The sequence below is a fragment of the Hyaena hyaena genome, unplaced genomic scaffold (genome assembly GCF_003009895.1).
Source record: "Hyaena hyaena isolate Hyena2069 unplaced genomic scaffold, ASM300989v1 scaffold_1357, whole genome shotgun sequence".
NCBI classification, from domain to species: domain Eukaryota; kingdom Metazoa; phylum Chordata; class Mammalia; order Carnivora; family Hyaenidae; genus Hyaena; species Hyaena hyaena.
In genome coordinates, this window is record NW_024081993.1 from 270,021 (window position 1) to 279,555 (window position 9,535).

The 9,535-nt window shown below is 33.4% G+C and overlaps 1 pseudogene; it reads left to right on the plus strand.

The window, feature by feature from the left end:
• Positions 1-3,840: 3,840 nt before the first annotated feature.
• LOC120225227 lies at positions 3,841-4,488 on the plus strand (annotated as a pseudogene).
• The last annotated feature ends 5,047 nt before the right edge of the window (positions 4,489-9,535 follow it).

A 9,535-nucleotide genomic window follows, 5' to 3' on the forward strand; every position in this document is an offset into this window, starting at 1 on the left:
CTCTTCAACAAATGGTATTGGAAAAACTGAATAGCAACATGCAAAAAGATGAAACTGGACCATCTTCTTACACCATACACAAAAATAAATTCAAAATGGATGAAAGACCTAAATATGGTACAAGAAACCATCAAAATCCTGCAGGAGAACACAGACAGTAACCTCTTTGACCTTGGTTATAATAACTTCTTACTAGACACGTCAAGGGAAAGAAAAGTAAAAATAATCTATTGGGACATCATCAAGAATAGTATACAAAATGTATAAAGAACTTAACAACACCCAAAAAATGAATAATCTGGAAAAAAATGGGCAGAAGACATAAATAAACATTTTTCCAAAGAAGATATATGGATGGTCAACAAACACATGAAAAGATGCTCCACATCACTGATCATCAGGGAACTACAATTCAAAACTACAATGAGATATCATCTCACATCTGTCAGAATGGCTAAAATCAACAACACAAGAAAGAACAGGTGCTGGCAAGGATGTGGGGAAAGAGGACCCTCTTTGCACAGTGGGTGAGAATGCAAATGGGTGTAGCCACTCTGGAAAACAGTATGATGGCGATTCTTCAAAAAGTTAAAAACAGAACTAGCCTACGATCCAGAAACTGTACTATTAGGTAATTACTCAGTGAATATAGTAACACTATGAAAGACAGCTTGGCAATTTCTTTCAAAACTAAACACATCCTTACTTATGATCCAACAATCATGTGCCTTGATATTTACCCAAATGAACTAAAAACTTATGTCTAAACAAAAACCTACACATGAGTGTTTGTAGCAGCTTTATTCATAATTCCCAATATTTGGGAGCAACCCAATAGGTACTTTAGTAGATGAATAGATAAATAAGCTGTGATGCATGCAGACAGTGCCATATTATTCACCACTAGAAAGAAATGAGCTATCAAGTCACAAAGACATATGAAGGATCCTTAAATGCATATTGCTAAGTATAAGAGGACAATTTGAAAAGGTTATACACTCTATAATTCCAACTACATGATTACCTGGGAAAGGCAAAACTAATGAGACAAGGAAAGAACCAGTGGTTAACCAGTATTTTGGAAGGAGAAGGGGAAGGATGAATAAGTAGAGCACAGCGGATTTGTAGCAGTGGAACCATCCTGTAAGATACTATAAAGGTGGATATATGTTACACATCTGTCAAAAAAAAAAAAAAGCAAAGACAATTAACCTTAATGTAAAATGTGGACTTCAGTTAATAATAAAGTATCAATATTGGCTCATCAGTTATAAGAAGTATACCACACTAATTAATGTGACATATTAATAATAAAAGCAACTGTGTATGGAAGGAAACAGGTATTTGAGAAATCTCTATTTTCACTCATTTTTTTCTGTAAACCTAAATTTCTCTGAAATATAAAATCTATTCAATTAGAATTTTTAAAGCCATAGATAAAAGGGATATAATAAGAAGTTTATGGATCAGAAATAAAACTGATGTTATGGGGCGCCTGGGTGGCTTAGTCGGTTAAGCGTCCGACTTTCGCTTAGGTCATGATCTTGCGGTTCGTGGGTTCGAGCCCCGCGTCGGGCTCTGTGCTGACTGCCAGCTCAGAGCCTGGAGCCTGTTTCAGTCTGTGACTCCCTCTCTCTCTGACCCTCCCCTGCTCACGCTGTCTCTCTCTCTCCTAGAAATAAATAAAACATTAAAAAAAATTAAAAAAAAAGAAATAAAACTGATGTTTCATAAGACAACTGCCAAGAATTTAACAATGTAGTTGGATTATCACAACACTAAAATAAAAAAAAAGGAAAGGAAAGGAAAGGAAAGGAAAGGAAAGGAAAGGAAAGGAAAGGAAAGGAAAGGAAAGGAAGGGAAAGAAGGAAAAAGAAAGAAAAAGAAAGAAAGAAAGACAGACAGACAGACAGACAGACAACATGAAAAAGCATGGCATTGCATAAGAATAAGTTCCCGTACATAGAGTGTGCTCACAAGTTTAACCGACTGAGCCACCCAGGCGCCCCTAAATGTTTATTTTTGAGAGAGAAAGTGCGAGCAGGGGAAGGGCAGAAGGAGAGAAAGGGATAGAGGTTCTGAAGGCAGCTCCACACTGACAACAGCAAGCCTCATGAAGGGCTCGAACTCATGAACTGAGAGATCATGACCTGAGCCAAAGTCAGACACTCAACAGACTGAGCCACCCAGGTGCTCCTCATTTTTAAAAAATGTTTATTAATTTATTTTGAGAGAGGCAGGTGGAGACTGAGTGGGAGAGGGGTAGAAAGCAAAGAAGGAAGAGAGTATCCCAAGCAGGTTCTGCAGCTGTGAGTACAGATCCCAGTGTGAGCTTGAGCTCATGAACTGTGAGATCATGACCTGAGCAGAAAGTCGAACCAAGAGTCGAATGCTTAACCAACTGAACAACCCAGGAGCCCCTCTTTCATTATTTTTTTTTAAGTCCCTTTCAATCACTCATACAAAAACATGCCCTTTACTTATTTGAGACTACTATTATTTTCTCTGATATTATAGTTAAAATATTGCCAGAACTTTGTTTTTCCCTAGAGCCTCCACTGCCTTCAAATAAGCTAATAGAATATTCACTCTCTCTCTTTTTTATTTTTCATACATCACCATTTTCATCTCAATTTTAAGCTTTTATAATGCTTTAAAAATACTATCAGTAAAATTTTCTTTGGGCAAATAGAACTGATATCATTGGAGGTACCAAATTTTCTATTGTCTCTGCCCAATCACATAGGTATTATATGTCCTACACAGCTCTCTGCTTTAAAGAATTTTCAGTGTCTTTTATTCCAAATGTACTGACAAAAATTAAAGACTGAACTGAATTTATTTTTTCAGTGTAGCCTTCCTTGAAAAGAGGCACTTTCTTTGATCATATTTAACGGTTGTCATTCCGTCACACTTTGATATCAACCACTTACTCCACATTAGTGTTAAGCCCCTCTGTAATCAGCAGATGTATCATATCATAGTTTCCTTGAGGTTTAATTGACTGTCAGTTCTCAGTTCCATCTTCCTAAATTGTACATTTGGTGACAGTCCTTAGATAACACTCAATTTTACTGATGCTCTTTAGGGATCATCTGAGATGTTGGAAATTAGTTGATGTCTTTTTTATTCTCAGTTTGTTATCTCTGTGAGGCCAGAACTTATCCAAAAAATCCTGTGGTGATAAATGACAGGATAACAACTTTAGGGATTATAGTTTTTTCTATAGTTGATATTAGTTTGTTACAATTTGTAAATAATTGCAAACACTTTCAGTATTATCGATGGCAGTTGCCACTCTGATAAAATCAATGTAGCTAATTATATATTTACTATTTTCAAAAAAGTTGAATAAAAAGCTTTACTGAAAGATATTTATCTTTTGTGACTATCATTCTGAGACATTTCTTCTTACAAGAAAATCTCAAGACTGTACTTAGAATTGACAGAATTTTTATTTGTAATTTACATTTGACTTATAAACTACATTATAATTTTATTTATAATTTACTATTTTACATATCTTAAAAATATCTTTTTTTCTCACTTATATTTTTATCATAAGCATGCAGCTGTTGAAATTAGCCAAAAAAAACCCACCACAATAATTTTCATGGTATTTTTATATTTTCAGTGTTTGATTTATTTATTAAATAAAATACTTATTAAGTTTCCTGATCCTCAAACCACAGTCAAAATTCACTCGTTTAGTGATAGCCCATTACTGACTCTTATGTAATTTAAAATAGTATTTTCTTGCCTTAATATTATGAAGTGATAGTTACTCAAGACTCACTCAGTTTGACTTCTGCTCCTGTCCCAGCAACAGAAAGACAGGCCATGCCCAGCCCCAGGAACAGCAGCCTTCAGCCAGAGCAATGGCACAAAGGGGTCAGACACAAAGAGATAGGCTGTTTATTGGACGGTGGGGTTTTCACTATGTTGGATGACGTTTGGAATGACAGCACCAAACCCTCATCATTGTCCTCCAACCAGCAAAGAAAGAAAGAAACAAACACCCCCAAGAAGAAAGAGAGTAAAGTTAGTTATGAGCAAAAATTCCAAACTCCTCACTACCAGGGCTAAGAGGATTCAGAAGGAACTGGCAGACATACTTTAGACCCTCTGCCTAACTGGAGTGCTAGTCCCAAAGGTGGTAACATCTATGAATGGAGATCCACCATTCTGAGGCCTCCAGGATCCATACATGAGGGTGGAATATTCTTCCTTGATATCACTCTTATACCAGAATATCCCTTTCAAGCCTCCAAAGGTTATATTTTGGACAATATCACTGTAACATTAACAGTCAAGGAGTTATTTGCTTGTACATATTAATAAGATAATTGGAGTGCAGCACTAACCTCTTTTAAAGTTCTCCTTTTTATCTTCTCTCCTCTTACAGCCTGTATTGCCACTGAGTATATGACTAACAGAGCAGACCATGGTAGAATGGCCATACACCGGACCAAGAGATATGTTACATAAACTGGGTTTTCACAATTTTTACACTGTTTGTCAGAAAGAGCTACTTGTGACTTTGAAGGGGTGGGGAAGGGTGGGAGTTAGTAAAAAGTAGGGTATTTCTAGAACAGACTTTATTCAGTCTCATTTCCTAAGAGTTTGTTGTATCTTAAGTTATCTTGCTACAGTACAAAGACTTGATAATAGCAACTTTTAAAACTTTCATTAGTTTTGCAATATTAGTTGAAATGTAGTACAAAGAATAGGCATCTGGGTTCAGTTGTTCATAGTCTGTAAATTTAAGATAGCTTAATTTTGTACAGGTTATAAACATGGTCATTTATGTAAAGTCCTTATAAGACCACACATTTTTTGGTTCAAAAAAAATGGAATTTCTTTTACCTTCTTGGGAGGGCACATTGATATTTAACAGCTTTAAGAGACTGTCACCTTATATATATATATATATATAGATAGATGATAGATAGATAGATAGATATAGATATAGATATAGATGATATAGATATAGATAGATATAGATACAGATATAATGGACACATGGCTCTAAGACACCGTATAGGAAATGAGGAGTAGTTATGTGTTTTATTTTATGTATTAGTCTACTTTACTGTGCCAAGGTGAGAGGTTTGAATCATGGCATGTGAAAACCTGTAGTAAACTACCCTAAGCTGTTAATTGTAAGGTATGGAATAGGATCGGTTATGTGTTGTGAACTACGATGTCTGCATTTGTTGGTGTGCTAATAAACAAAAGTAAAACAAGCAAAAAGAATCTCTCAATTTATTAAACTCTTCAATATATTTTCTCATTTAATCCTCTGATGATGATGTTTCCAGGCCAACTGTCCCACAGACCACTCTTTTCCTGCCTCTATCATTCGTTTTTCATCAGCATCTACAAACATCCAAACACTCTCAGCTTAACAACTGCTTAAAAATACTTATGCATCATTAAGTAGTTTAAAGCTATAGTTTCTCTTTATAAAATTGTTACTCTTTGTAGTTATTCCTTGTTCTCTTTGTAGCCTCTCTTGGTAATAATTATTAAGGTGTATTTGGCTTGATACCAATTTGTATAGATCTCAGGTCTTCCTCCTTGGACTATAAGTTTCAGGAGGATAGTTTTTCTATCCTCACTGGGTCTAGTATAATGATTTGCTTAGGGTAAACACTTTAAATGCTTCGGCATAGATGAAGGATACATACTATGTCTTGAGTTACAAATAACAAAGACATCATTGTACTATCAACATTTTTATTGTAAAATTTCAGGTCTATAAATGTAATTTAAATCATTTCACATTATTTAATGTCATTATTTTTCAGCGAAATATCAAAAAAAAATGTATTTTCTAAAGCTCCATGTTTCAAAAGAGTGGAAGGAAAGAAAGAAAGAGAAAGAAAGGAAGAAAGAAAGAAAGAAAGAAAGAAAAAGAAAAGAGTAGAAACCACTTAAGAGATAAAAATAAATAAGTCTATCTCATATTTGAATAAGTGATCTAAGGAGGATATTGTAATTCTCAAGAGAGCAAGGCTCTTATTTTCACATAGGAGGCTGTCAAACCTTAATGTGGTTTTGAGCAACACCTTGTCATCTCACTGAAAGACAGGTTGCTGTGCCGATAGCTTAATAATTCCAAATAAATATGTCTGAGAAATGTCCAAGGCCCTCCATTTTAAGCCTCATAAGTGAATCTTATAAGGATCACACACAATGGCTTTTACTTCCTTGCTTGTTTTTATTTGTTGTCATTTATTTGGATGGGGAAGAAGGTATACTGAAACTAAAATAGCAAAACAATTTAGGAATTATGTCACTTCATATAACATAATCAAAAATGCAGAAATTAGGTTCTCAAAACACTAGAGAAAAGATATTTTTAGGAATTTGGAAATGGCTATTGAGAGGAAAAAATATCCACAAAATGGTGGAAAGGTTGGGTTTGGGGACAGTTAGGAATGATAAGAAATACCAATTGGCAAGGGTGAAAGATGAAAAAGAAACTTGGGAGAACACTAGTATTTAATTTGTTGTTTGTTCTGATTTGGGCTTTAATCTCTACTTTCTCACCACATTCTCGTTATCCTCAAACTTTCAAAGTATTACTGAAATAGATTTACATTTTTTTTCTGGAGAAACTGAAGCTGAAATAAAGCAAACACATGGACAAAATGGAAGGGAAAGAGGACTGCTCTAGTGGGTGACGACTGAAACTGGGTCTGGAAACAAATACCAAGGATGAGAAGTCATAGAACATAACCACCTCTTGAGGCAACATTAGAAGTGATGTAATGGTAGAAGGTGACGTTTTTAGGGCCAGGGATGGAAACTGGGGCCATTTTATTTGGATCAAAAAGTTATTTTGTACCAACAAATGTGTACCAACAAAATTCAGAAAAATGGCGTGGTAAGTGGATAAGACCAAATAGAAATTCATTAACAAAACATACAAGAACATGAGTTCCAATCAATCTGTGTTTCCCTAGCCTATATTCTTGGCACATTTTGTCTGACTTGAAAGGAAAGTAGCTTAACTAACTTCCAGAATGATTTGAAGATCTACTTTGTCATTGAATATGACACTGAAATTGAGGAAATGGCTTGTTCTGTACCCCTGGAAGATATCACTTTGGGGATGTGTAAGTGAGATGTGAAGGTCTGATAAAACTTCTACATTACAAATACAAAAAGTTGCAGCATAGTCTATGTTCAACATGCTATTTATCCATAGTCTAAGTACTTTAAAAAAGAAGAAAAGATGTTGTATGAATCTCTGATACCAAGTGAGAGAAATCACAAAATCAGCTTTGAGCTGCTACCAGAGATGACATATGACCATGCACTGAGAAGTGATGAGAAGCTCTAAATTGTTTATTTAGTGAGAAAACTAATTCATTTGATCCAATGCCTGGCAGTTTCTTTTCATTCTTTCTTTTGTCTTGTTTCTTTGTTTGATGCAGGTCAGGGAGCCAATGCTATTATATCCTATGCAATTGGTAAGCACATTTCTCCCTCATTATCACATCATTCTTTGTTCAAAGGATATTTGATGTATGTGGCAGCTTTTGAACCTTAAAGTTGAATATAAAGAAATATTCAAATAATGCTTTGAATTAACATCAAATACACATCAACATTTCAGAAGACAAACTGATCAAATTTACTAAATGCCACAGAGAATTCATTCTGGATAAAGAAAAATAATTAGCCTTGAAAAACTTAGCATGTGTTATTAAAAGAATAAACAATTATAGGAGGGTTATTTAGTATGGTTTATTCCAAGCTACCTCTCTCAAATACCTGCATGGAGCCCTCAAGATTACTAAGATTTTGTCTTCTCTCAATTAGTTTTTCCAGAGAAACTATATATTTTATTTTATTTTTAATTTACTAATGGAAATACTCATATCAAAAGCATCTTCATATTTCTGCTACTGATGCTTCAAATGGTTGAAAACTTTCTTCCCCGAGGAACAAATACTAGTGTTGTGGATTTAATGTTAATGAGGAAATGGAAAAGAAACATGAGGCATACTTCTTGGTAGTTAAACAAAATTTTCTCCTAAAACTAAAAATCAAGGGAAAGTGTGATTAAAATATATTAAATTTATTTTAGGAATTACTAATTCAAAAAAGTATTGAAAGTTTCAGAAAACGAAATACAAATACATTTTTATTGCTATTATTAAAAGAAAAATAATTTCTTATTTTGATCATAAATAATAAAATCATAAACAAATAAATAAATGGCAAGCAGGTCCTAAGAGAAAAATGTTACTAAAAGTTGAAAGGTTAAAAAATGCAAAGAAAACTCTGTATCAATGTTTTGGAATTTCCTTAAGAAAGGAAAATTCATACTGATGACTTTAGAGAAGTCTTATTAAACTCTGCATTAAATTTTGTGTTGGTTATTCAACATTAAGAGAAATTCTTGGTCAATGATTATTAGAGGTAGAATGTTCTATGAACAGAATTCATGAAGAGTAATGGTGGTGAAAAATGGATTACAAGTGTTAATATGTCTATGTATTACTTTTTAATGATGATAAATTTATGAAAGTCACTTATCAAACATATAACAAGGATTATAATGGTTTATATACTTGTTAAAAGTATATCCTTAAGGAACAATGAAGTGAGAATAAGGAAAATTAAACTATTAACCAGATAATACAAATAAAAAGTGACCTCCAATTCCTCAGATTTATCTAATATTTCCCATTCTTTTTTAATGGAGATTCAACGACGAATCTGGTATTTTTATGGATTGGCTTAGTTTCACTTTAACACCATGTTAAGGTATTCTTTCCACTCTATTTAAGATTCTCTGTTTGATACCATAAAATATGAAACTACTTCAAAGAATTTACAGCTTTTATTTCACAAAATCTATCTTTATCTAACAAGTATTGGTGCTTAAAAAGAGTCTTTTGTTAGTAATTTTTACATAGTTAGAATGGTCACGTCAATACCCATTTCACATCTAAAACTAGTCCTGAGGGTTTCCTAAAATATATTCTTTGGGGATTCAGTTAAATAAGGAGTCAATTCATACATATATAAATAATAAGGTAATTCTCGTGTGTGTGTGTGTGTGTATGTGTGTGTGTGTGTTTTATTCACACATTCTTATGCTATTACTGATAGGTTACTTAGAGAATTAAAGAAAACAATCCTAACAATTAAAGTAAATTTGTAATATAGAGGCTTGAACATATATTAAGTTGTTTTGGGTACACAAATGCATTTTTTCATGTATTAGGAGAATAAATTATTTGTTGAACATGTTTCATTGGGTAGCCCTTGGTGCTAGACATTTATTTTTCTTAACAAATAAAACAGTATATTAGTAAACTCTGTCCTCATATTCCAGTACAGCAAACATTAATATAATAAGTAATCAAATATATAGTATATTAATAGTAATAGATGCTAAGAATAAAAATAAAGCTAAGAAAGAGGACATTGAATACTGGAGATTAAAGTAGTAAGAGAAAAAAATAATAAAGTAGTCCATGAATGCTTCACTGAGCAATTAACGATTAAAGAT